Source organism: Canis lupus, unplaced genomic scaffold (assembly GCF_011100685.1).
Source record: "Canis lupus familiaris isolate Mischka breed German Shepherd unplaced genomic scaffold, alternate assembly UU_Cfam_GSD_1.0 chrUn_S2035H2234, whole genome shotgun sequence".
Taxonomy (NCBI): Eukaryota; Metazoa; Chordata; class Mammalia; order Carnivora; family Canidae; genus Canis; species Canis lupus.
Window position 1 is genome coordinate 24652 of NW_023330911.1, and position 27914 is coordinate 52565.

Here is a 27914-nt window from a genome sequence, read left to right on the forward strand (position 1 = left end):
TCTATCTATTCGATTCTTTTCGATTCGATTCGATTCGATTCGTTTCGATTCCATCTTTTTGATTCGACACGATTCGATTCGAATCTTTTCGATTCGATTCAACTCAACTCAGTTCTTTTCGATTCGATTTTTTCGATTCGATTCTTTTCAATTCGATTCAAATCGATTCATTCCAATTCAATTCTTTCCGATTCGATTCGATTCTTTTCGATTCGATTCGATTCTTTTAATTCGATTCGAGTCTTTTCAATTCGATTCAATTCGATTCTTTTCAATTCAATTCTTTTCGATTCGATTCTTTTCGATTCGATTCGATTTGATTCTTTTCGAATTGATTCATTTCGATTCGATCTTTTTTTTTTTTTTTTTTTTTAAAGGATATTATTTCTTTATTGCTGAGAGAGCCGGTCACCGCTCAAGCACCGAGGCGTCCCAAGTAAGGAAACTCCTCGCCACATACAGATACAACCGAAAGTGAGCACCGACGTGAGCGGTCATAAGGACGACACGGGGACGGATGACACGCGAAAAGCCCCGAAGGCCAAGCCGTAACCACAAGAAAGTCAAAGAATAGCTCACGAGGCCTCCGAGGCGCACGCAGCCAGAAACGAGGTCTGATCTTAGCCACCAGAATCACCAGGGGAAAGCGCGAACGCAGTCCCCCACTACCACAAATTATGCAGTCGAGTTTCCCACATTTGGGGAAATCGCAGGGGTCAGCACATCCGGAGTGCAATGGATAAGCCTCGCCCTGGGAAAACCACCTTCGTGATCATGGTATCTCCCCTGCCAGGTAAGTATCGATCTTTTTGATTTGATACGATTCTTGTCGATTCCATTAAATTTGATTCGATTCCTTTCAATTCAATTAGATTGTTTTCGAGTCGATTCCAATCAATTCGATTCTTTTCTATTCGATTCGATTCTTTTCATTTGATTTGATTCTTTTCGATACGATTCGATTCGATTCCATTTGATTTTTTTCGATTTGATTCGATACGATTCTTTTCATTTCGATTCAAATCGATTCTTTTCGATTCTATTCGTTTCGATTGGATTCGATTCCTTTTCTTTAGATTCGGTTCTTTGCGATTCGATCCTTTTTGATTCGATTCGATTCTTTTCGATTCTTTTCGATTCGAGTCTTTTCGATTCGAATCAATTCGATTCTTTTTGATTTGAATCAATTCTTTTTGATTCAATTCTTTTCCATTCGATTCGATTCTTTTCGATTCGATTCTTTTCGATTCGATATTACTCGATTTGATTGTTTTTGATTTGATTCGAATCTTTTCTATTCTATTCATTTCAATTCTTTTCGATTCGATTTGATACGATTAGATTTTTTTCGATTGGATTCGATTCGGTACGTCGATTCTTTTCGATTCTATTCAGTTAGATTCTTTTCAATTCGGTTTGATTCTTTTTGTTTCGGTTTGATTCTTTTTGATTCAATTCTTTTTGATTCGATTCAATTCTTTTCATTCAATTTGATTCGATTCGATTCTTTTCCTTTCAAATCGATTCATTTCGATTTGATTCTTTTCTATTCGATTCGATTCTCTTCGATTCAATTCAATTCGATTCTCTTCGATTTAATTCAATTCGATTCTTTTCGATTCGATTCCATTCGATTCTTTTCGATTCAATTCAATTCGATTCTTTTTGTTTCAATTCGATTCTTTTTGATTCTATTCTTTTCCATTCGATTCGAGTCTTTTCTCTTTGATTCGATTCTTTTCGATTCGATTCCTTTCGATTCAATTTGATTCTTTTCGTTTCGATTCTCTTCTTTTCTATTCTATTCGATTCACTTGTTTTTTATTCGATTCGATTCAATTCTTTTCATTCCAATTTGATTCGAATCGACTCTTTTCGATTCAATTCCATTCGGTTTGATTCTATTTGTTTCGATTTGATTCTTTTGGATTTCATTAGATTAGATTCTTTTCGATTCGATTCGAATATTTCATTCAATTCGATTCGATTCGGCTCTTTTCAAATCGATTCGTTTCGATTCGATTCTTTGCTATTCGATTTGATTCTTTTCGTTTCAATTTGATTCTTTTCGATTCGATTCAATTCGATTCAATTCTTTTCAGATCGATTCGATTCTTTTCAATTTGATACGATTCGATTCTTTTCGATTTGATTCGACTCAATGCTTTTCGATTCAATTCGTTTCGATTCTTTTCGATTCGATTCAATTCGATGCTATTCGGTTCTTTTTGATTCCATTAAATTTGATTTGATTCTTTTCTACTCAATTAGATTCTTTTCGATTCGTTTCCATACAATTCGATTCTTTTCCATTCGATTCGATTCGATTGTTTTCGATTCGATTCAATTTTCTATCAATTCGATTAGATTCTTTTCAAATCGATTCTTTTCGATTCGATTCAATTAGATTTTTTGATTCGATTAAATACAATGCGATTCTTTTGTTTCAATTCGATTCTTTTTTATTCGATTGTTTTCGATTCGATTCGATTCAATTCTTTTCATTTCGATTCGATTCATTTCTATTCAATTCTTTTTGATTCTATTCAATTTTTTCGATTCGATTCTTTACGTTTCGAGTCGATTCCTTTCGATTCGATTCTTTTATAATCTATTCAATTCATTTCTTTTCGATTCGATTCAATACAATTGGATTCTTTTCGATTCGATTCCTTACCATTAGATTCTTCTCTATTTGATTCAATTCGATTCTTTCGATTCAATTAGATTCGATTCTTTATGCTTTGATTCGATTCGATTCTTTTAATTTCGATTCGATTTTTTTTCGATTTGATTCTTTCGATTCGATTCGATTCTTTTCACTTCGGTTCGTTTCTTTTCAATTCGATTCGAATCTTTTCGATTCTATTGGATTTGATTCAAATCTTATCGATTTTATTCGATTCAATTCTTTTCTATTCAACTCGATTCTTTTCGATTCGATTCGATTCGACAGTTTTCGTTTCGATTCGATTCTTTTCGATTCGATTTGATTCTTTTCATTTCGATTAGATTCTCTTCGATTCGATTCTTTTCGTTTCGATTAGATTCTTTTCGATTCGATTCGATTCAATTCTTTTCACTTCGACTCGATTCTACTCGGTTCATCTCGAATCGATTCGATTCTTTTTGATTTGATCTATTCGATTCTTTTCGATTCAGTTCGATTCAATTCGATTCTTTTCTATTTGATTCGATTCTTTTCCACTCGATGTGATTTGATTCGTTTTGATTTTTTCGATTTGTTTCAATTCGAATCTATTCGATTCTTTTCGTTTCAATTCGATTCGATTCTTTTTGATTCAATTCCATTCGATTCGAATAGATTCGATTCTTTTCGATTCGATACGATTCGATTCTTTTCGATGCGAATCAATTCGATTCGATTCTTTTTTATTCGATTCGATTCGATTCTTTTAGATTTGATTCGATACGATTCTTTTCTATTCGATTCTTTTCGATTCGATTCGATTCTTTTCGATTCGATTCGATTCGATTCTTTTCAATTTGATTCGTTTCGATTTGAATCTTTTTGTTTTGATTTGATTTTCTACAATTCGATTCTTTGGATTCGATTCTTTTTGATTTGATTAGATTCGATTCATTTCAATTCAAATCAATTCAATATGATTCGATTCGTTGCAATCTGATTCGATTTTTTCGAATCGATTTGATTCGATTCGATTAGTTTCGATTCGATTATCGATTCAATTCAATTCCAATTATTCTCAATTCGATTCGATTATTTTTATTCAATTCTATTATTTTCGATTCGATGCGATTCGATTCGATTCGATTCTTTTCGATTCAATCAATTCGATTTGATTCTTTTCAATTCGATTCGATTCTTTTCGATTTGATTGCATTCGATTCAATTGTTTTCGATTCGATTTGATTCTTTCGATTCGATTCGATTCTTTTCATTACGATTCAATTCAATTCGATTCTTTTCGATTCGATTTGATTCTTTTCGGTTCGATTCGATTCTTTTCGATTCGATTCGATTCGACACTTTTCGTTTCGATTCGATTCTTTTCGATTCGATTGATTCTTTTCGTTTCGATTAGATTCTCTTTGATTCGATTCTTTTCGATTCCATTTGATTTGATTCTTCTCCATTCGATTCGATTCAATTCTTTTCGAATCGATTCGATAAGATTCTTTTCATTCGATTCAATTCTGTTCGATTCTATTCTATTTGATTCGGTTCAATTCGATTATTTTCAATTCGATTCTATTCGATTCTTTTCATTTTGATTCGATTCTTTTCGATTCAATTCTTTTCGACTTGGCTTGATTCGATCATTTGGATTCGATTTGTTACATCACGATTCAATTCTTTTCGATTCTGTTCGATTCGATTCTTTCGATTCAGTTCGTTTCGATTCTTTTTGATTCGATTCGATTCTTTTCCATTCGATGATTCGATTAGTTTCGATGTTTTCGAATCGTTTCAATTCGATTCAAATTCTTTTCTATTCGATTTGATTCTTTTCTATCTATTCGATTCTTTTCGATTCGATTCGATTCGATTCGTTTCGATTCCATCTTTTTGATTCGACACGATTCGATTCGAATCTTTTCGATTCGATTCAACTCAACTCAGTTCTTTTCGATTCGATTTTTTCGATTCGATTCTTTTCAATTCGATTCAAATCGATTCATTCCAATTCAATTCTTTCCGATTCGATTCGATTCTTTTCGATTCGATTCGATTCTTTTAATTCGATTCGAGTCTTTTCAATTCGATTCAATTCGATTCTTTTCAATTCAATTCTTTTCGATTCGATTCTTTTCGATTCGATTCGATTTGATTCTTTTCGAATTGATTCATTTCGATTCGATCTTTTTTTTTTTTTTTTTTTTTAAAGGATATTATTTCTTTATTGCTGAGAGAGCCGGTCACCGCTCAAGCACCGAGGCGTCCCAAGTAAGGAAACTCCTCGCCACATACAGATACAACCGAAAGTGAGCACCGACGTGAGCGGTCATAAGGACGACACGGGGACGGATGACACGCGAAAAGCCCCGAAGGCCAAGCCGTAACCACAAGAAAGTCAAAGAATAGCTCACGAGGCCTCCGAGGCGCACGCAGCCAGAAACGAGGTCTGATCTTAGCCACCAGAATCACCAGGGGAAAGCGCGAACGCAGTCCCCCACTACCACAAATTATGCAGTCGAGTTTCCCACATTTGGGGAAATCGCAGGGGTCAGCACATCCGGAGTGCAATGGATAAGCCTCGCCCTGGGAAAACCACCTTCGTGATCATGGTATCTCCCCTGCCAGGTAAGTATCGATCTTTTTGATTTGATACGATTCTTGTCGATTCCATTAAATTTGATTCGATTCCTTTCAATTCAATTAGATTGTTTTCGAGTCGATTCCAATCAATTCGATTCTTTTCTATTCGATTCGATTCTTTTCATTTGATTTGATTCTTTTCGATACGATTCGATTCGATTCCATTTGATTTTTTTCGATTTGATTCGATACGATTCTTTTCATTTCGATTCAAATCGATTCTTTTCGATTCTATTCGTTTCGATTGGATTCGATTCCTTTTCTTTAGATTCGGTTCTTTGCGATTCGATCCTTTTTGATTCGATTCGATTCTTTTCGATTCTTTTCGATTCGAGTCTTTTCGATTCGAATCAATTCGATTCTTTTTGATTTGAATCAATTCTTTTTGATTCAATTCTTTTCCATTCGATTCGATTCTTTTCGATTCGATTCTTTTCGATTCGATATTACTCGATTTGATTGTTTTTGATTTGATTCGAATCTTTTCTATTCTATTCATTTCAATTCTTTTCGATTCGATTTGATACGATTAGATTTTTTTCGATTGGATTCGATTCGGTACGTCGATTCTTTTCGATTCTATTCAGTTAGATTCTTTTCAATTCGGTTTGATTCTTTTTGTTTCGGTTTGATTCTTTTTGATTCAATTCTTTTTGATTCGATTCAATTCTTTTCATTCAATTTGATTCGATTCGATTCTTTTCCTTTCAAATCGATTCATTTCGATTTGATTCTTTTCTATTCGATTCGATTCTCTTCGATTCAATTCAATTCGATTCTCTTCGATTTAATTCAATTCGATTCTTTTCGATTCGATTCCATTCGATTCTTTTCGATTCAATTCAATTCGATTCTTTTTGTTTCAATTCGATTCTTTTTGATTCTATTCTTTTCCATTCGATTCGAGTCTTTTCTCTTTGATTCGATTCTTTTCGATTCGATTCCTTTCGATTCAATTTGATTCTTTTCGTTTCGATTCTCTTCTTTTCTATTCTATTCGATTCACTTGTTTTTTATTCGATTCGATTCAATTCTTTTCATTCCAATTTGATTCGAATCGACTCTTTTCGATTCAATTCCATTCGGTTTGATTCTATTTGTTTCGATTTGATTCTTTTGGATTTCATTAGATTAGATTCTTTTCGATTCGATTCGAATATTTCATTCAATTCGATTCGATTCGGCTCTTTTCAAATCGATTCGTTTCGATTCGATTCTTTGCTATTCGATTTGATTCTTTTCGTTTCAATTTGATTCTTTTCGATTCGATTCAATTCGATTCAATTCTTTTCAGATCGATTCGATTCTTTTCAATTTGATACGATTCGATTCTTTTCGATTTGATTCGACTCAATGCTTTTCGATTCAATTCGTTTTCTTTACGTTTCGAGTCGATTCCTTTCGATTCGATTCTTTTATAATCTATTCAATTCATTTCTTTTCGATTCGATTCAATACAATTGGATTCTTTTCGATTCGATTCCTTACCATTAGATTCTTCTCTATTTGATTCAATCGATTCTTTCGATTCAATTAGATTCGATTCTTTATGCTTTGATTCGATTCGATTCTTTTAATTTCGATTCGATTTTTTTTTCGATTTGATTCTTTCGATTCGATTCGATTCTTTTCACTTCGGTTCGTTTCTTTTCAATTCGATTCGAATCTTTTCGATTCTATTGGATTTGATTCAAATCTTATCGATTTTATTCGATTCAATTCTTTTCTATTCAACTCGATTCTTTTCGATTCGATTCGATTCGACAGTTTTCGTTTCGATTCGATTCTTTTCGATTCGATTTGATTCTTTTCATTTCGATTAGATTCTCTTCGATTCGATTCTTTTCGTTTCGATTAGATTCTTTTCGATTCGATTCGATTCAATTCTTTTCACTTCGACTCGATTCTACTCGGTTCATCTCGAATCGATTCGATTCTTTTTGATTTGATCTATTCGATTCTTTTCGATTCAGTTCGATTCAATTCGATTCTTTTCTATTTGATTCGATTCTTTTCCACTCGATGTGATTTGATTCGTTTTGGTTTTTTTCGATTTGTTTCAATTCGAATCTATTCGATTCTTTTCGTTTCAATTCGATTCGATTCTTTTTGATTCAATTCCATTCGATTCGAATAGATTCGATTCTTTTCGATTCGATACGATTCGATTCTTTTCGATGCGAATCAATTCGATTCGATTCTTTTTTATTCGATTCGATTCGATTCTTTTAGATTTGATTCGATACGATTCTTTTCTATTCGATTCTTTTCGATTCGATTCGATTCTTTTCGATTCGATTCGATTCGATTCTTTTCAATTTGATTCGTTTCGATTTGAATCTTTTTGTTTTGATTTGATTTTCTACAATTCGATTCTTTGGATTCGATTCTTTTTGATTTGATTAGATTCGATTCATTTCAATTCAAATCAATTCAATATGATTCGATTCGTTGCAATCTGATTCGATTTTTTCGAATCGATTTGATTCGATTCGATTAGTTTCGATTCGACTCGATTTGATTCGATTCGATTATCGATTCAATTCAATTCCAATTATTCTCAATTCGATTCGATTATTTTTATTCAATTCTATTATTTTCGATTCGATGCGATTCGATTCGATTCTTTTCGATTCAATCAATTCGATTTGATTCTTTTCAATTCGATTCGATTCTTTTCGATTTGATTGCATTCGATTCAATTGTTTTCGATTCGATTTGATTCTTTCGATTCGATTCGATTCTTTTCATTACGATTCAATTCAATTCGATTCTTTTCGATTCGATTTGATTCTTTTCGGTTCGATTCGATTCTTTTCGATTCGATTCGATTCGACACTTTTCGTTTCGATTCGATTCTTTTCGATTCGATTGATTCTTTTCGTTTCGATTAGATTCTCTTTGATTCGATTCTTTTCGATTCCATTTGATTTGATTCTTCTCCATTCGATTCGATTCAATTCTTTTCGAATCGATTCGATAAGATTCTTTTCATTCGATTCAATTCTGTTCGATTCTATTCTATTTGATTCGGTTCAATTCGATTATTTTCAATTCGATTCTATTCGATTCTTTTCATTTTGATTCGATTCTTTTCGATTCAATTCTTTTCGACTTGGCTTGATTCGATCATTTGGATTCGATTTGTTACATCACGATTCAATTCTTTTCGATTCTGTTCGATTCGATTCTTTCGATTCAGTTCGTTTCGATTCTTTTTGATTCGATTCGATTCTTTTCCATTCGATGATTCGATTAGTTTCGATGTTTTCGAATCGTTTCAATTCGATTCAAATTCTTTTCTATTCGATTTGATTCTTTGCTATCTATTCGATTCTTTTCGATTCGATTCGATTCGATTCGTTTCGATTCCATCTTTTTGATTCGACACGATTCGATTCGAATCTTTTCGATTCGATTCAACTCAACTCAGTTCTTTTCGATTCGATTTTTTCGATTCGATTCTTTTCAATTCGATTCAAATCGATTCATTCCAATTCAATTCTTTCCGATTCGATTCGATTCTTTTCGATTCGATTCGATTCTTTTAATTCGATTCGAGTCTTTTCAATTCGATTCAATTCGATTCTTTTCAATTCAATTCTTTTCGATTCGATTCTTTTCGATTCGATTCGATTTGATTCTTTTCGAATTGATTCATTTCGATTCGATCTTTTTTTTTTTTTTTTTTTTTTAAAGGATATTATTTCTTTATTGCTGAGAGAGCCGGTCACCGCTCAAGCACCGAGGCGTCCCAAGTAAGGAAACTCCTCGCCACATACAGATACAACCGAAAGTGAGCACCGACGTGAGCGGTCATAAGGACGACACGGGGACGGATGACACGCGAAAAGCCCCGAAGGCCAAGCCGTAACCACAAGAAAGTCAAAGAATAGCTCACGAGGCCTCCGAGGCGCACGCAGCCAGAAACGAGGTCTGATCTTAGCCACCAGAATCACCAGGGGAAAGCGCGAACGCAGTCCCCCACTACCACAAATTATGCAGTCGAGTTTCCCACATTTGGGGAAATCGCAGGGGTCAGCACATCCGGAGTGCAATGGATAAGCCTCGCCCTGGGAAAACCACCTTCGTGATCATGGTATCTCCCCTGCCAGGTAAGTATCGATCTTTTTGATTTGATACGATTCTTGTCGATTCCATTAAATTTGATTCGATTCCTTTCAATTCAATTAGATTGTTTTCGAGTCGATTCCAATCAATTCGATTCTTTTCTATTCGATTCGATTCTTTTCATTTGATTTGATTCTTTTCGATACGATTCGATTCGATTCCATTTGATTTTTTTCGATTTGATTCGATACGATTCTTTTCATTTCGATTCAAATCGATTCTTTTCGATTCTATTCGTTTCGATTGGATTCGATTCCTTTTCTTTAGATTCGGTTCTTTGCGATTCGATCCTTTTTGATTCGATTCGATTCTTTTCGATTCTTTTCGATTCGAGTCTTTTCGATTCGAATCAATTCGATTCTTTTTGATTTGAATCAATTCTTTTTGATTCAATTCTTTTCCATTCGATTCGATTCTTTTCGATTCGATTCTTTTCGATTCGATATTACTCGATTTGATTGTTTTTGATTTGATTCGAATCTTTTCTATTCTATTCATTTCAATTCTTTTCGATTCGATTTGATACGATTAGATTTTTTTCGATTGGATTCGATTCGGTACGTCGATTCTTTTCGATTCTATTCAGTTAGATTCTTTTCAATTCGGTTTGATTCTTTTTGTTTCGGTTTGATTCTTTTTGATTCAATTCTTTTTGATTCGATTCAATTCTTTTCATTCAATTTGATTCGATTCGATTCTTTTCCTTTCAAATCGATTCATTTCGATTTGATTCTTTTCTATTCGATTCGATTCTCTTCGATTCAATTCAATTCGATTCGATTCTCTTCGATTTAATTCAATTCGATTCTTTTCGATTCGATTCCATTCGATTCTTTTCGATTCAATTCAATTCGATTCTTTTTGTTTCAATTCGATTCTTTTTGATTCTATTCTTTTCCATTCGATTCGAGTCTTTTCTCTTTGATTCGATTCTTTTCGATTCGATTCCTTTCGATTCAATTTGATTCTTTTCGTTTCGATTCTATTCTTTTCTATTCTATTCGATTCACTTGTTTTTTATTCGATTCGATTCAATTCTTTTCATTCCAATTTGATTCGAATCGACTCTTTTCGATTCAATTCCATTCGGTTTGATTCTATTTGTTTCGATTTGATTCTTTTGGATTTCATTAGATTAGATTCTTTTCGATTCGATTCGAATATTTCATTCAATTCGATTCGATTCGGCTCTTTTCAAATCGATTCGTTTCGATTCGATTCTTTGCTATTCGATTTGATTCTTTTCGTTTCAATTTGATTCTTTTCGATTCGATTCAATTCGATTCAATTCTTTTCAGATCGATTCGATTCTTTTCAATTTGATACGATTCGATTCTTTTCGATTTGATTCGACTCAATGCTTTTCGATTCAATTCGTTTCGATTCTTTTCGATTCGATTCAATTCGATGCTATTCGGTTCTTTTCGATTCCATTAAATTTGATTTGATTCTTTTCTACTCAATTAGATTCTTTTCGATTCGTTTCCATACAATTCGATTCTTTTCCATTCGATTCGATTCGATTGTTTTCGATTCGATTCAATTTTCTATCAATTCGATTAGATTCTTTTCAAATCGATTCTTTTCGATTCGATTCAATTAGATTTTTTGATTCGATTAAATACAATGCGATTCTTTTGTTTCAATTCGATTCTTTTTTATTCGATTGTTTTCGATTCGATTCGATTCAATTCTTTTCATTTCGATTCGATTCATTTCTATTCAATTCTTTTTGATTCTATTCAATTTTTTCGATTCGATTCTTTACGTTTCGAGTCGATTCCTTTCGATTCGATTCTTTTATAATCTATTCAATTCATTTCTTTTCGATTCGATTCAATACAATTGGATTCTTTTCGATTCGATTCCTTACCATTAGATTCTTCTCTATTTGATTCAATTCGATTCTTTCGATTCAATTAGATTCGATTCTTTATGCTTTGATTCGATTCGATTCTTTTAATTTCGATTCGATTTTTTTTCGATTTGATTCTTTCGATTCGATTCGATTCTTTTCACTTCGGTTCGTTTCTTTTCAATTCGATTCGAATCTTTTCGATTCTATTGGATTTGATTCAAATCTTATCGATTTTATTCGATTCGATTCTTTTCTATTCAACTCGATTCTTTTCGATTCGATTCGATTCGACAGTTTTCGTTTCGATTCGATTCTTTTCGATTCGATTTGATTCTTTTCATTTCGATTAGATTCTCTTCGATTCGATTCTTTTCGTTTCGATTAGATTCTTTTCGATTCGATTCGATTCAATTCTTTTCACTTCGACTCGATTCTACTCGGTTCATCTCGAATCGATTCGATTCTTTTTGATTTGATCTATTCGATTCTTTTCGATTCAGTTCGATTCAATTCGATTCTTTTCTATTTGATTCGATTCTTTTCCACTCGATGTGATTTGATTCGTTTTGATTTTTTCGATTTGTTTCAATTCGAATCTATTCGATTCTTTTCGTTTCAATTCGATTCGATTCTTTTTGATTCAATTCCATTCGATTCGAATAGATTCGATTCTTTTCGATTCGATACGATTCGATTCTTTTCGATGCGAATCAATTCGATTCGATTCTTTTTTATTCGATTCGATTCGATTCTTTTAGATTTGATTCGATACGATTCTTTTCTATTCGATTCTTTTCGATTCGATTCGATTCTTTTCGATTCGATTCGATTCGATTCTTTTCAATTTGATTCGTTTCGATTTGAATCTTTTTGTTTTGATTTGATTTTCTACAATTCGATTCTTTGGATTCGATTCTTTTTGATTTGATTAGATTCGATTCATTTCAATTCAAATCAATTCAATATGATTCGATTCGTTGCAATCTGATTCGATTTTTTCGAATCGATTTGATTCGATTCGATTAGTTTCGATTCGATTATCGATTCAATTCAATTCCAATTATTCTCAATTCGATTCGATTATTTTTATTCAATTCTATTATTTTCGATTCGATGCGATTCGATTCGATTCGATTCTTTTCGATTCAATCAATTCGATTTGATTCTTTTCAATTCGATTCGATTCTTTTCGATTTGATTGCATTCGATTCAATTGTTTTCGATTCGATTTGATTCTTTCGATTCGATTCGATTCTTTTCATTACGATTCAATTCAATTCGATTCTTTTCGATTCGATTTGATTCTTTTCGGTTCGATTCGATTCTTTTCGATTCGATTCGATTCGACACTTTTCGTTTCGATTCGATTCTTTTCGATTCGATTGATTCTTTTCGTTTCGATTAGATTCTCTTTGATTCGATTCTTTTCGATTCCATTTGATTTGATTCTTCTCCATTCGATTCGATTCAATTCTTTTCGAATCGATTCGATAAGATTCTTTTCATTCGATTCAATTCTGTTCGATTCTATTCTATTTGATTCGGTTCAATTCGATTATTTTCAATTCGATTCTATTCGATTCTTTTCATTTTGATTCGATTCTTTTCGATTCAATTCTTTTCGACTTGGCTTGATTCGATCATTTGGATTCGATTTGTTACATCACGATTCAATTCTTTTCGATTCTGTTCGATTCGATTCTTTCGATTCAGTTCGTTTCGATTCTTTTTGATTCGATTCGATTCTTTTCCATTCGATGATTCGATTAGTTTCGATGTTTTCGAATCGTTTCAATTCGATTCAAATTCTTTTCTATTCGATTTGATTCTTTGCTATCTATTCGATTCTTTTCGATTCGATTCGATTCGATTCGTTTCGATTCCATCTTTTTGATTCGACACGATTCGATTCGAATCTTTTCGATTCGATTCAACTCAACTCAGTTCTTTTCGATTCGATTTTTTCGATTCGATTCTTTTCAATTCGATTCAAATCGATTCATTCCAATTCAATTCTTTCCGATTCGATTCGATTCTTTTCGATTCGATTCGATTCTTTTAATTCGATTCGAGTCTTTTCAATTCGATTCAATTCGATTCTTTTCAATTCAATTCTTTTCGATTCGATTCTTTTCGATTCGATTCGATTTGATTCTTTTCGAATTGATTCATTTCGATTCGATCTTTTTTTTTTTTTTTTTTTTAAAGGATATTATTTCTTTATTGCTGAGAGAGCCGGTCACCGCTCAAGCACCGAGGCGTCCCAAGTAAGGAAACTCCTCGCCACATACAGATACAACCGAAAGTGAGCACCGACGTGAGCGGTCATAAGGACGACACGGGGACGGATGACACGCGAAAAGCCCCGAAGGCCAAGCCGTAACCACAAGAAAGTCAAAGAATAGCTCACGAGGCCTCCGAGGCGCACGCAGCCAGAAACGAGGTCTGATCTTAGCCACCAGAATCACCAGGGGAAAGCGCGAACGCAGTCCCCCACTACCACAAATTATGCAGTCGAGTTTCCCACATTTGGGGAAATCGCAGGGGTCAGCACATCCGGAGTGCAATGGATAAGCCTCGCCCTGGGAAAACCACCTTCGTGATCATGGTATCTCCCCTGCCAGGTAAGTATCGATCTTTTTGATTTGATACGATTCTTGTCGATTCCATTAAATTTGATTCGATTCCTTTCAATTCAATTAGATTGTTTTCGAGTCGATTCCAATCAATTCGATTCTTTTCTATTCGATTCGATTCTTTTCATTTGATTTGATTCTTTTCGATACGATTCGATTCGATTCCATTTGATTTTTTTCGATTTGATTCGATACGATTCTTTTCATTTCGATTCAAATCGATTCTTTTCGATTCTATTCGTTTCGATTGGATTCGATTCCTTTTCTTTAGATTCGGTTCTTTGCGATTCGATCCTTTTTGATTCGATTCGATTCTTTTCGATTCTTTTCGATTCGAGTCTTTTCGATTCGAATCAATTCGATTCTTTTTGATTTGAATCAATTCTTTTTGATTCAATTCTTTTCCATTCGATTCGATTCTTTTCGATTCGATTCTTTTCGATTCGATATTACTCGATTTGATTGTTTTTGATTTGATTCGAATCTTTTCTATTCTATTCATTTCAATTCTTTTCGATTCGATTTGATACGATTAGATTTTTTTCGATTGGATTCGATTCGGTACGTCGATTCTTTTCGATTCTATTCAGTTAGATTCTTTTCAATTCGGTTTGATTCTTTTTGTTTCGGTTTGATTCTTTTTGATTCAATTCTTTTTGATTCGATTCAATTCTTTTCATTCAATTTGATTCGATTCGATTCTTTTCCTTTCAAATCGATTCATTTCGATTTGATTCTTTTCTATTCGATTCGATTCTCTTCGATTCAATTCAATTCGATTCGATTCTCTTCGATTTAATTCAATTCGATTCTTTTCGATTCGATTCCATTCGATTCTTTTCGATTCAATTCAATTCGATTCTTTTTGTTTCAATTCGATTCTTTTTGATTCTATTCTTTTCCATTCGATTCGAGTCTTTTCTCTTTGATTCGATTCTTTTCGATTCGATTCCTTTCGATTCAATTTGATTCTTTTCGTTTCGATTCTCTTCTTTTCTATTCTATTCGATTCACTTGTTTTTTATTCGATTCGATTCAATTCTTTTCATTCCAATTTGATTCGAATCGACTCTTTTCGATTCAATTCCATTCGGTTTGATTCTATTTGTTTCGATTTGATTCTTTTGGATTTCATTAGATTAGATTCTTTTCGATTCGATTCGAATATTTCATTCAATTCGATTCGATTCGGCTCTTTTCAAATCGATTCGTTTCGATTCGATTCTTTGCTATTCGATTTGATTCTTTTCGTTTCAATTTGATTCTTTTCGATTCGATTCAATTCGATTCAATTCTTTTCAGATCGATTCGATTCTTTTCAATTTGATACGATTCGATTCTTTTCGATTTGATTCGACTCAATGCTTTTCGATTCAATTCGTTTCGATTCTTTTCGATTCGATTCAATTCGATGCTATTCGGTTCTTTTTGATTCCATTAAATTTGATTTGATTCTTTTCTACTCAATTAGATTCTTTTCGATTCGTTTCCATACAATTCGATTCTTTTCCATTCGATTCGATTCGATTGTTTTCGATTCGATTCAATTTTCTATCAATTCGATTAGATTCTTTTCAAATCGATTCTTTTCGATTCGATTCAATTAGATTTTTTGATTCGATTAAATACAATGCGATTCTTTTGTTTCAATTCGATTCTTTTTTATTCGATTGTTTTCGATTCGATTCGATTCAATTCTTTTCATTTCGATTCGATTCATTTCTATTCAATTCTTTTTGATTCTATTCAATTTTTTCGATTCGATTCTTTACGTTTCGAGTCGATTCCTTTCGATTCGATTCTTTTATAATCTATTCAATTCATTTCTTTTCGATTCGATTCAATACAATTGGATTCTTTTCGATTCGATTCCTTACCATTAGATTCTTCTCTATTTGATTCAATTCGATTCTTTCGATTCAATTAGATTCGATTCTTTATGCTTTGATTCGATTCGATTCTTTTAATTTCGATTCGATTTTTTTTCGATTTGATTCTTTCGATTCGATTCGATTCTTTTCACTTCGGTTCGTTTCTTTTCAATTCGATTCGAATCTTTTCGATTCTATTGGATTTGATTCAAATCTTATCGATTTTATTCGATTCGATTCTTTTCTATTCAACTCGATTCTTTTCGATTCGATTCGATTCGACAGTTTTCGTTTCGATTCGATTCTTTTCGATTCGATTTGATTCTTTTCATTTCGATTAGATTCTCTTCGATTCGATTCTTTTCGTTTCGATTAGATTCTTTTCGATTCGATTCGATTCAATTCTTTTCACTTCGACTCGATTCTACTCGGTTCATCTCGAATCGATTCGATTCTTTTTGATTTGATCTATTCGATTCTTTTCGATTCAGTTCGATTCAATTCGATTCTTTTCTATTTGATTCGATTCTTTTCCACTCGATGTGATTTGATTCGTTTTGATTTTTTCGATTTGTTTCAATTCGAATCTATTCGATTCTTTTCGTTTCAATTCGATTCGATTCTTTTTGATTCAATTCCATTCGATTCGAATAGATTCGATTCTTTTCGATTCGATACGATTCGATTCTTTTCGATGCGAATCAATTCGATTCGATTCTTTTTTATTCGATTCGATTCGATTCTTTTAGATTTGATTCGATACGATTCTTTTCTATTCGATTCTTTTCGATTCGATTCGATTCTTTTCGATTCGATTCGATTCGATTCTTTTCAATTTGATTCGTTTCGATTTGAATCTTTTTGTTTTGATTTGATTTTCTACAATTCGATTCTTTGGATTCGATTCTTTTTGATTTGATTAGATTCGATTCATTTCAATTCAAATCAATTCAATATGATTCGATTCGTTGCAATCTGATTCGATTTTTTCGAATCGATTTGATTCGATTCGATTAGTTTCGATTCGATTATCGATTCAATTCAATTCCAATTATTCTCAATTCGATTCGATTATTTTTATTCAATTCTATTATTTTCGATTCGATGCGATTCGATTCGATTCTTTTCGATTCAATCAATTCGATTTGATTCTTTTCAATTCGATTCGATTCTTTTCGATTTGATTGCATTCGATTCAATTGTTTTCGATTTGATTTGATTCTTTCGATTCGATTCGATTCTTTTCATTACGATTCAATTCAATTCGATTCTTTTCGATTCGATTTGATTCTTTTCGGTTCGATTCGATTCTTTTCGATTCGATTCGATTCGACACTTTTCGTTTCGATTCGATTCTTTTCGATTCGATTGATTCTTTTCGTTTCGATTAGATTCTCTTTGATTCGATTCTTTTCGATTCCATTTGATTTGATTCTTCTCCATTCGATTCGATTCAATTCTTTTCGAATCGATTCGATAAGATTCTTTTCATTCGATTCAATTCTGTTCGATTCTATTCTATTTGATTCGGTTCAATTCGATTATTTTCAATTCGATTCTATTCGATTCTTTTCATTTTGATTCGATTCTTTTCGATTCAATTCTTTTCGACTTGGCTTGATTCGATCATTTGGATTCGATTTGTTACATCACGATTCAATTCTTTTCGATTCTGTTCGATTCGATTCTTTCGATTCAGTTCGTTTCGATTCTTTTTGATTCGATTCGATTCTTTTCCATTCGATGATTCGATTAGTTTCGATGTTTTCGAATCGTTTCAATTCGATTCAAATTCTTTTCTATTCGATTTGATTCTTTGCTATCTATTCGATTCTTTTCGATTCGATTCGATTCGATTCGTTTCGATTCCATCTTTTTGATTCGACACGATTCGATTCGAATCTTTTCGATTCGATTCAACTCAACTCAGTTCTTTTCGATTCGATTTTTTCGATTCGATTCTTTTCAATTCGATTCAAATCGATTCATTCCAATTCAATTCTTTCCGATTCGATTCGATTCTTTTCGATTCGATTCGATTCTTTTAATTCGATTCGAGTCTTTTCAATTCGATTCAATTCGATTCTTTTCAATTCAATTCTTTTCGATTCGATTCTTTTCGATTCGATTCGATTTGATTCTTTTCGAATTGATTCATTTCGATTCGATCTTTTTTTTTTTTTTTTTTTTAAAGGATATTATTTCTTTATTGCTGAGAGAGCCGGTCACCGCTCAAGCACCGAGGCGTCCCAAGTAAGGAAACTCCTCGCCACATACAGATACAACCGAAAGTGAGCACCGACGTGAGCGGTCATAAGGACGACACGGGGACGGATGACACGCGAAAAGCCCCGAAGGCCAAGCCGTAACCACAAGAAAGTCAAAGAATAGCTCACGAGGCCTCCGAGGCGCACGCAGCCAGAAACGAGGTCTGATCTTAGCCACCAGAATCACCAGGGGAAAGCGCGAACGCAGTCCCCCACTACCACAAATTATGCAGTCGAGTTTCCCACATTTGGGGAAATCGCAGGGGTCAGCACATCCGGAGTGCAATGGATAAGCCTCGCCCTGGGAAAACCACCTTCGTGATCATGGTATCTCCCCTGCCAGGTAAGTATCGATCTTTTTGATTTGATACGATTCTTGTCGATTCCATTAAATTTGATTCGATTCCTTTCAATTCAATTAGATTGTTTTCGAGTCGATTCCAATCAATTCGATTCTTTTCTATTCGATTCGATTCTTTTCATTTGATTTGATTCTTTTCGATACGATTCGATTCGATTCCATTTGATTTTTTTCGATTTGATTCGATACGATTCTTTTCATTTCGATTCAAATCGATTCTTTTCGATTCTATTCGTTTCGATTGGATTCGATTCCTTTTCTTTAGATTCGGTTCTTTGCGATTCGATCCTTTTTGATTCGATTCGATTCTTTTCGATTCTTTTCGATTCGAGTCTTTTCGATTCGAATCAATTCGATTCTTTTTGATTTGAATCAATTCTTTTTGATTCAATTCTTTTCCATTCGATTCGATTCTTTTCGATTCGATTCTTTTCGATTCGATATTACTCGATTTGATTGTTTTTGATTTGATTCGAATCTTTTCTATTCTATTCATTTCAATTCTTTTCGATTCGATTTGATACGATTAGATTTTTTTCGATTGGATTCGATTCGGTACGTCGATTCTTTTCGATTCTATTCAGTTAGATTCTTTTCAATTCGGTTTGATTCTTTTTGTTTCGGTTTGATTCTTTTTGATTCAATTCTTTTTGATTCGATTCAATTCTTTTCATTCAATTTGATTCGATTCGATTCTTTTCCTTTCAAATCGATTCATTTCGATTTGATTCTTTTCTATTCGATTCGATTCTCTTCGATTCAATTCAATTCGATTCGATTCTCTTCGATTTAATTCAATTCGATTCTTTTCGATTCGATTCCATTCGATTCTTTTCGATTCAATTCAATTCGATTCTTTTTGTTTCAATTCGATTCTTTTTGATTCTATTCTTTTCCATTCGATTCGAGTCTTTTCTCTTTGATTCGATTCTTTTCGATTCGATTCCTTTCGATTCAATTTGATTCTTTTCGTTTCGATTCTCTTCTTTTCTATTCTATTCGATTCACTTGTTTTTTATTCGATTCGATTCAATTCTTTTCATTCCAATTTGATTCGAATCGACTCTTTTCGATTCAATTCCATTCGGTTTGATTCTATTTGTTTCGATTTGATTCTTTTGGATTTCATTAGATTAGATTCTTTTCGATTCGATTCGAATATTTCATTCAATTCGATTCGATTCGGCTCTTTTCAAATCGATTCGTTTCGATTCGATTCTTTGCTATTCGATTTGATTCTTTTCGTTTCAATTTGATTCTTTTCGATTCGATTCAATTCGATTCAATTCTTTTCAGATCGATTCGATTCTTTTCAATTTGATACGATTCGATTCTTTTCGATTTGATTCGACTCAATGCTTTTCGATTCAATTCGTTTCGATTCTTTTCGATTCGATTCAATTCGATGCTATTCGGTTCTTTTTGATTCCATTAAATTTGATTTGATTCTTTTCTACTCAATTAGATTCTTTTCGATTCGTTTCCATACAATTCGATTCTTTTCCATTCGATTCGATTCGATTGTTTTCGATTCGATTCAATTTTCTATCAATTCGATTAGATTCTTTTCAAATCGATTCTTTTCGATTCGATTCAATTAGATTTTTTGATTCGATTAAATACAATGCGATTCTTTTGTTTCAATTCGATTCTTTTTTATTCGATTGTTTTCGATTCGATTCGATTCAATTCTTTTCATTTCGATTCGATTCATTTCTATTCAATTCTTTTTGATTCTATTCAATTTTTTCGATTCGATTCTTTACGTTTCGAGTCGATTCCTTTCGATTCGATTCTTTTATAATCTATTCAATTCATTTCTTTTCGATTCGATTCAATACAATTGGATTCTTTTCGATTCGATTCCTTACCATTAGATTCTTCTCTATTTGATTCAATTCGATTCTTTCGATTCAATTAGATTCGATTCTTTATGCTTTGATTCGATTCGATTCTTTTAATTTCGATTCGATTTTTTTTTCGATTTGATTCTTTCGATTCGATTCGATTCTTTTCACTTCGGTTCGTTTCTTTTCAATTCGATTCGAATCTTTTCGATTCTATTGGATTTGATTCAAATCTTATCGATTTTATTCGATTCGATTCTTTTCTATTCAACTCGATTCTTTTCGATTCGATTCGATTCGACAGTTTTCGTTTCGATTCGATTCTTTTCGATTCGATTTGATTCTTTTCATTTCGATTAGATTCTCTTCGATTCGATTCTTTTCGTTTCGATTAGATTCTTTTCGATTCGATTCGATTCAATTCTTTTCACTTCGACTCGATTCTACTCGGTTCATCTCGAATCGATTCGATTCTTTTTGATTTGATCTATTCGATTCTTTTCGATTCAGTTCGATTCAATTCGATTCTTTTCTATTTGATTCGATTCTTTTCCACTCGATGTGATTTGATTCGTTTTGATTTTTTTCGATTTGTTTCAATTCGAATCTATTCGATTCTTTTCGTTTCAATTCGATTCGATTCTTTTTGATTCAATTCCATTCGATTCGAATAGATTCGATTCTTTTCGATTCGATACGATTCGATTCTTTTCGATGCGAATCAATTCGATTCGATTCTTTTTTATTCGATTCGATTCGATTCTTTTAGATTTGATTCGATACGATTCTTTTCTATTCGATTCTTTTCGATTCGATTCGATTCTTTTCGATTCGATTCGATTCGATTCTTTTCAATTTGATTCGTTTCGATTTGAATCTTTTTGTTTTGATTTGATTTTCTACAATTCGATTCTTTGGATTCGATTCTTTTTGATTTGATTAGATTCGATTCATTTCAATTCAAATCAATTCAATATGATTCGATTCGTTGCAATCTGATTCGATTTTTTCGAATCGATTTGATTCGATTCGATTAGTTTCGATTCGATTATCGATTCAATTCAATTCCAATTATTCTCAATTCGATTCGATTATTTTTATTCAATTCTATTATTTTCGATTCGATGCGATTCGATTCGATTCTTTTCGATTCAATCAATTCGATTTGATTCTTTTCAATTCGATTCGATTCTTTTCGATTTGATTGCATTCGATTCAATTGTTTTCGATTGATTTGATTCTTTCGATTCGATTCGATTCTTTTCATTACGATTCAATTCAATTCGATTCTTTTCGATTCGATTTGATTCTTTTCGGTTCGATTCGATTCTTTTCGATTCGATTCGATTCGACACTTTTCGTTTCGATTCGATTCTTTTCGATTCGATTGATTCTTTTCGTTTCGATTAGATTCTCTTTGATTCGATTCTTTTCGATTCCATTTGATTTGATTCTTCTCCATTCGATTCGATTCAATTCTTTTCGAATCGATTCGATAAGATTCTTTTCATTCGATTCAATTCTGTTCGATTCTATTCTATTTGATTCGGTTCAATTCGATTATTTTCAATTCGATTCTATTCGATTCTTTTCATTTTGATTCGATTCTTTTCGATTCAATTCTTTTCGACTTGGCTTGATTCGATCATTTGGATTCGATTTGTTACATCACGATTCAATTCTTTTCGATTCTGTTCGATTCGATTCTTTCGATTCAGTTCGTTTCGATTCTTTTTGATTCGATTCGATTCTTTTCCATTCGATGATTCGATTAGTTTCGATGTTTTCGAATCGTTTCAATTCGATTCAAATTCTTTTCTATTCGATTTGATTCTTTGCTATCTATTCGATTCTTTTCGATTCGATTCGATTCGATTCGTTTCGATTCCATCTTTTTGATTCGACACGATTCGATTCGAATCTTTTCGATTCGATTCAACTCAACTCAGTTCTTTTCGATTCGATTTTTTCGATTCGATTCTTTTCAATTCGATTCAAATCGATTCATTCCAATTCAATTCTTTCCGATTCGATTCGATTCTTTTCGATTCGATTCGATTCTTTTAATTCGATTCGAGTCTTTTCAATTCGATTCAATTCGATTCTTTTCAATTCAATTCTTTTCGATTCGATTCTTTTCGATTCGATTCGATTTGATTCTTTTCGAATTGATTCATTTCGATTCGATCTTTTTTTTTTTTTTTTTTTAAAGGATATTATTTCTTTATTGCTGAGAGAGCCGGTCACCGCTCAAGCACCGAGGCGTCCCAAGTAAGGAAACTCCTCGCCACATACAGATACAACCGAAAGTGAGCACCGACGTGAGCGGTCATAAGGACGACACGGGGACGGATGACACGCGAAAAGCCCCGAAGGCCAAGCCGTAACCACAAGAAAGTCAAAGAATAGCTCACGAGGCCTCCGAGGCGCACGCAGCCAGAAACGAGGTCTGATCTTAGCCACCAGAATCACCAGGGGAAAGCGCGAACGCAGTCCCCCACTACCACAAATTATGCAGTCGAGTTTCCCACATTTGGGGAAATCGCAGGGGTCAGCACATCCGGAGTGCAATGGATAAGCCTCGCCCTGGGAAAACCACCTTCGTGATCATGGTATCTCCCCTGCCAGGTAAGTATCGATCTTTTTGATTTGATACGATTCTTGTCGATTCCATTAAATTTGATTCGATTCCTTTCAATTCAATTAGATTGTTTTCGAGTCGATTCCAATCAATTCGATTCTTTTCTATTCGATTCGATTCTTTTCATTTGATTTGATTCTTTTCGATACGATTCGATTCGATTCCATTTGATTTTTTTCGATTTGATTCGATACGATTCTTTTCATTTCGATTCAAATCGATTCTTTTCGATTCTATTCGTTTCGATTGGATTCGATTCCTTTTCTTTAGATTCGGTTCTTTGCGATTCGATCCTTTTTGATTCGATTCGATTCTTTTCGATTCTTTTCGATTCGAGTCTTTTCGATTCGAATCAATTCGATTCTTTTTGATTTGAATCAATTCTTTTTGATTCAATTCTTTTCCATTCGATTCGATTCTTTTCGATTCGATTCTTTTCGATTCGATATTACTCGATTTGATTGTTTTTGATTTGATTCGAATCTTTTCTATTCTATTCATTTCAATTCTTTTCGATTCGATTTGATACGATTAGATTTTTTTCGATTGGATTCGATTCGGTACGTCGATTCTTTTCGATTCTATTCAGTTAGATTCTTTTCAATTCGGTTTGATTCTTTTTGTTTCGGTTTGATTCTTTTTGATTCAATTCTTTTTGATTCGATTCAATTCTTTTCATTCAATTTGATTCGATTCGATTCTTTTCCTTTCAAATCGATTCATTTCGATTTGATTCTTTTCTATTCGATTCGATTCTCTTCGATTCAATTCAATTCGATTCTCTTCGATTTAATTCAATTCGATTCTTTTCGATTCGATTCCATTCGATTCTTTTCGATTCAATTCAATTCGATTCTTTTTGTTTCAATTCGATTCTTTTTGATTCTATTCTTTTCCATTCGATTCGAGTCTTTTCTCTTTGATTCGATTCTTTTCGATTCGATTCCTTTCGATTCAATTTGATTCTTTTCGTTTCGATTCTCTTCTTTTCTATTCTATTCGATTCACTTGTTTTTTATTCGATTCGATTCAATTCTTTTCATTCCAATTTGATTCGAATCGACTCTTTTCGATTCAATTCCATTCGGTTTGATTCTATTTGTTTCGATTTGATTCTTTTGGATTTCATTAGATTAGATTCTTTTCGATTCGATTCGAATATTTCATTCAATTCGATTCGATTCGGCTCTTTTCAAATCGATTCGTTTCGATTCGATTCTTTGCTATTCGATTTGATTCTTTTCGTTTCAATTTGATTCTTTTCGATTCGATTCAATTCGATTCAATTCTTTTCAGATCGATTCGATTCTTTTCAATTTGATACGATTCGATTCTTTTCGATTTGATTCGACTCAATGCTTTTCGATTCAATTCGTTTCGATTCTTTTCGATTCGATTCAATTCGATGCTATTCGGTTCTTTTTGATTCCATTAAATTTGATTTGATTCTTTTCTACTCAATTAGATTCTTTTCGATTCGTTTCCATACAATTCGATTCTTTTCCATTCGATTCGATTCGATTGTTTTCGATTCGATTCAATTTTCTATCAATTCGATTAGATTCTTTTCAAATCGATTCTTTTCGATTCGATTCAATTAGATTTTTTGATTCGATTAAATACAATGCGATTCTTTTGTTTCAATTCGATTCTTTTTTATTCGATTGTTTTCGATTCGATTCGATTCAATTCTTTTCATTTCGATTCGATTCATTTCTATTCAATTCTTTTTGATTCTATTCAATTTTTTCGATTCGATTCTTTACGTTTCGAGTCGATTCCTTTCGATTCGATTCTTTTATAATCTATTCAATTCATTTCTTTTCGATTCGATTCAATACAATTGGATTCTTTTCGATTCGATTCCTTACCATTAGATTCTTCTCTATTTGATTCAATTCGATTCTTTCGATTCAATTAGATTCGATTCTTTATGCTTTGATTCGATTCGATTCTTTTAATTTCGATTCGATTTTTTTTCGATTTGATTCTTTCGATTCGATTCGATTCTTTTCACTTCGGTTCGTTTCTTTTCAATTCGATTCGAATCTTTTCGATTCTATTGGATTTGATTCAAATCTTATCGATTTTATTCGATTCGAATTCTTTTCTATTCAACTCGATTCTTTTCGATTCGATTCGATTCGACAGTTTTCGTTTCGATTCGATTCTTTTCGATTCGATTTGATTCTTTTCATTTCGATTAGATTCTCTTCGATTCGATTCTTTTCGTTTCGATTAGATTCTTTTCGATTCGATTCGATTCAATTCTTTTCACTTCGACTCGATTCTACTCGGTTCATCTCGAATCGATTCGATTCTTTTTGATTTGATCTATTCGATTCTTTTCGATTCAGTTCGATTCAATTCGATTCTTTTCTATTTGATTCGATTCTTTTCCACTCGATGTGATTTGATTCGTTTTGATTTTTTCGATTTGTTTCAATTCGAATCTATTCGATTCTTTTCGTTTCAATTCGATTCGATTCTTTTTGATTCAATTCCATTCGATTCGAATAGATTCGATTCTTTTCGATTCGATACGATTCGATTCTTTTCGATGCGAATCAATTCGATTCGATTCTTTTTTATTCGATTCGATTCGATTCTTTTAGATTTGATTCGATACGATTCTTTTCTATTCGATTCTTTTCGATTCGATTCGATTCTTTTCGATTCGATTCGATTCGATTCTTTTCAATTTGATTCGTTTCGATTTGAATCTTTTTGTTTTGATTTGATTTTCTACAATTCGATTCTTTGGATTCGATTCTTTTTGATTTGATTAGATTCGATTCATTTCAATTCAAATCAATTCAATATGATTCGATTCGTTGCAATCTGATTCGATTTTTTCGAATCGATTTGATTCGATTCGATTAGTTTCGATTCGATTATCGATTCAATTCAATTCCAATTATTCTCAATTCGATTCGATTATTTTTATTCAATTCTATTATTTTCGATTCGATGCGATTCGATTCGATTCTTTTCGATTCAATCAATTCGATTTGATTCTTTTCAATTCGATTCGATTCTTTTCGATTTGATTGCATTCGATTCAATTGTTTTCGATTTGATTTGATTCTTTCGATTCGATTCGATTCTTTTCATTACGATTCAATTCAATTCGATTCTTTTCGATTCGATTTGATTCTTTTCGGTTCGATTCGATTCTTTTCGATTCGATTCGATTCGACACTTTTCGTTTCGATTCGATTCTTTTCGATTCGATTGATTCTTTTCGTTTCGATTAGATTCTCTTTGATTCGATTCTTTTCGATTCCATTTGATTTGATTCTTCTCCATTCGATTCGATTCAATTCTTTTCGAATCGATTCGATAAGATTCTTTTCATTCGATTCAATTCTGTTCGATTCTATTCTATTTGATTCGGTTCAATTCGATTATTTTCAATTCGATTCTATTCGATTCTTTTCATTTTGATTCGATTCTTTTCGATTCAATTCTTTTCGACTTGGCTTGATTCGATCATTTGGATTCGATTTGTTACATCACGATTCAATTCTTTTCGATTCTGTTCGATTCGATTCTTTCGATTCAGTTCGTTTCGATTCTTTTTGATTCGATTCGATTCTTTTCCATTCGATGATTCGATTAGTTTCGATGTTTTCGAATCGTTTCAATTCGATTCAAATTCTTTTCTATTCGATTTGATTCTTTGCTATCTATTCGATTCTTTTCGATTCGATTCGATTCGATTCGTTTCGATTCCATCTTTTTGATTCGACACGATTCGATTCGAATCTTTTCGATTCGATTCAACTCAACTCAGTTCTTTTCGATTCGATTTTTTCGATTCGATTCTTTTCAATTCGATTCAAATCGATTCATTCCAATTCAATTCTTTCCGATTCGATTCGATTCTTTTCGATTCGATTCGATTCTTTTAATTCGATTCGAGTCTTTTCAATTCGATTCAATTCGATTCTTTTCAATTCAATTCTTTTCGATTCGATTCTTTTCGATTCGATTCGATTTGATTCTTTTCGAATTGATTCATTTCGATTCGATCTTTTTTTTTTTTTTTTTTTAAAGGATATTATTTCTTTATTGCTGAGAGAGCCGGTCACCGCTCAAGCACCGAGGCGTCCCAAGTAAGGAAACTCCTCGCCACATACAGATACAACCGAAAGTGAGCACCGACGTGAGCGGTCATAAGGACGACACGGGGACGGATGACACGCGAAAAGCCCCGAAGGCCAAGCCGTAACCACAAGAAAGTCAAAGAATAGCTCACGAGGCCTCCGAGGCGCACGCAGCCAGAAACGAGGTCTGATCTTAGCCACCAGAATCACCAGGGGAAAGCGCGAACGCAGTCCCCCACTACCACAAATTATGCAGTCGAGTTTCCCACATTTGGGGAAATCGCAGGGGTCAGCACATCCGGAGTGCAATGGATAAGCCTCGCCCTGGGAAAACCACCTTCGTGATCATGGTATCTCCCCTGCCAGGTAAGTATCGATCTTTTTGATTTGATACGATTCTTGTCGATTCCATTAAATTTGATTCGATTCCTTTCAATTCAATTAGATTGTTTTCGAGTCGATTCCAATCAATTCGATTCTTTTCTATTCGATTCGATTCTTTTCATTTGATTTGATTCTTTTCGATACGATTCGATTCGATTCCATTTGATTTTTTCGATTTGATTCGATACGATTCTTTTCATTTCGATTCAAATCGATTCTTTTCGATTCTATTCGTTTCGATTGGATTCGATTCCTTTTCTTTAGATTCGGTTCTTTGCGATTCGATCCTTTTTGATTCGATTCGATTCTTTTCGATTCTTTTCGATTCGAGTCTTTTCGATTCGAATCAATTCGATTCTTTTTGATTTGAATCAATTCTTTTTGATTCAATTCTTTTCCATTCGATTCGATTCTTTTCGATTCGATTCTTTTCGATTCGATATTACTCGATTTGATTGTTTTTGATTTGATTCGAATCTTTTCTATTCTATTCATTTCAATTCTTTT

General features: G+C 33.0%; 7 non-coding genes across 7 annotated transcripts; all 7 read right to left on the reverse strand.

Annotated features, from left to right (window-relative positions):
- Positions 1–637: 637 nt before the first annotated feature.
- On the reverse strand, positions 638–801 carry LOC119878888. The gene has a single exon (XR_005387216.1). It is a non-coding gene; the product is annotated as a U1 spliceosomal RNA (small nuclear RNA).
- Positions 802–5131: 4330 nt separating this feature from the next.
- Positions 5132–5295, reverse strand: LOC119878889. Its single transcript, XR_005387217.1, has one exon. It is a non-coding gene; the product is annotated as a U1 spliceosomal RNA (small nuclear RNA).
- Positions 5296–9261: 3966 nt separating this feature from the next.
- Positions 9262–9425, reverse strand: LOC119878890. Its single transcript, XR_005387218.1, has one exon. It is a non-coding gene; the product is annotated as a U1 spliceosomal RNA (small nuclear RNA).
- A 4334-nt stretch (positions 9426–13759) lies between these two features.
- On the reverse strand, positions 13760–13923 carry LOC119878881. The gene has a single exon (XR_005387209.1). It is a non-coding gene; the product is annotated as a U1 spliceosomal RNA (small nuclear RNA).
- Positions 13924–18252: 4329 nt separating this feature from the next.
- Positions 18253–18416, reverse strand: LOC119878882. Its single transcript, XR_005387210.1, has one exon. It is a non-coding gene; the product is annotated as a U1 spliceosomal RNA (small nuclear RNA).
- Positions 18417–22745: 4329 nt separating this feature from the next.
- On the reverse strand, positions 22746–22909 carry LOC119878883. Its single transcript, XR_005387211.1, has one exon. It is a non-coding gene; the product is annotated as a U1 spliceosomal RNA (small nuclear RNA).
- A 4324-nt stretch (positions 22910–27233) lies between these two features.
- Positions 27234–27397, reverse strand: LOC119878884. Its single transcript, XR_005387212.1, has one exon. It is a non-coding gene; the product is annotated as a U1 spliceosomal RNA (small nuclear RNA).
- Between the last annotated feature and the right edge of the window lie 517 nt (positions 27398–27914).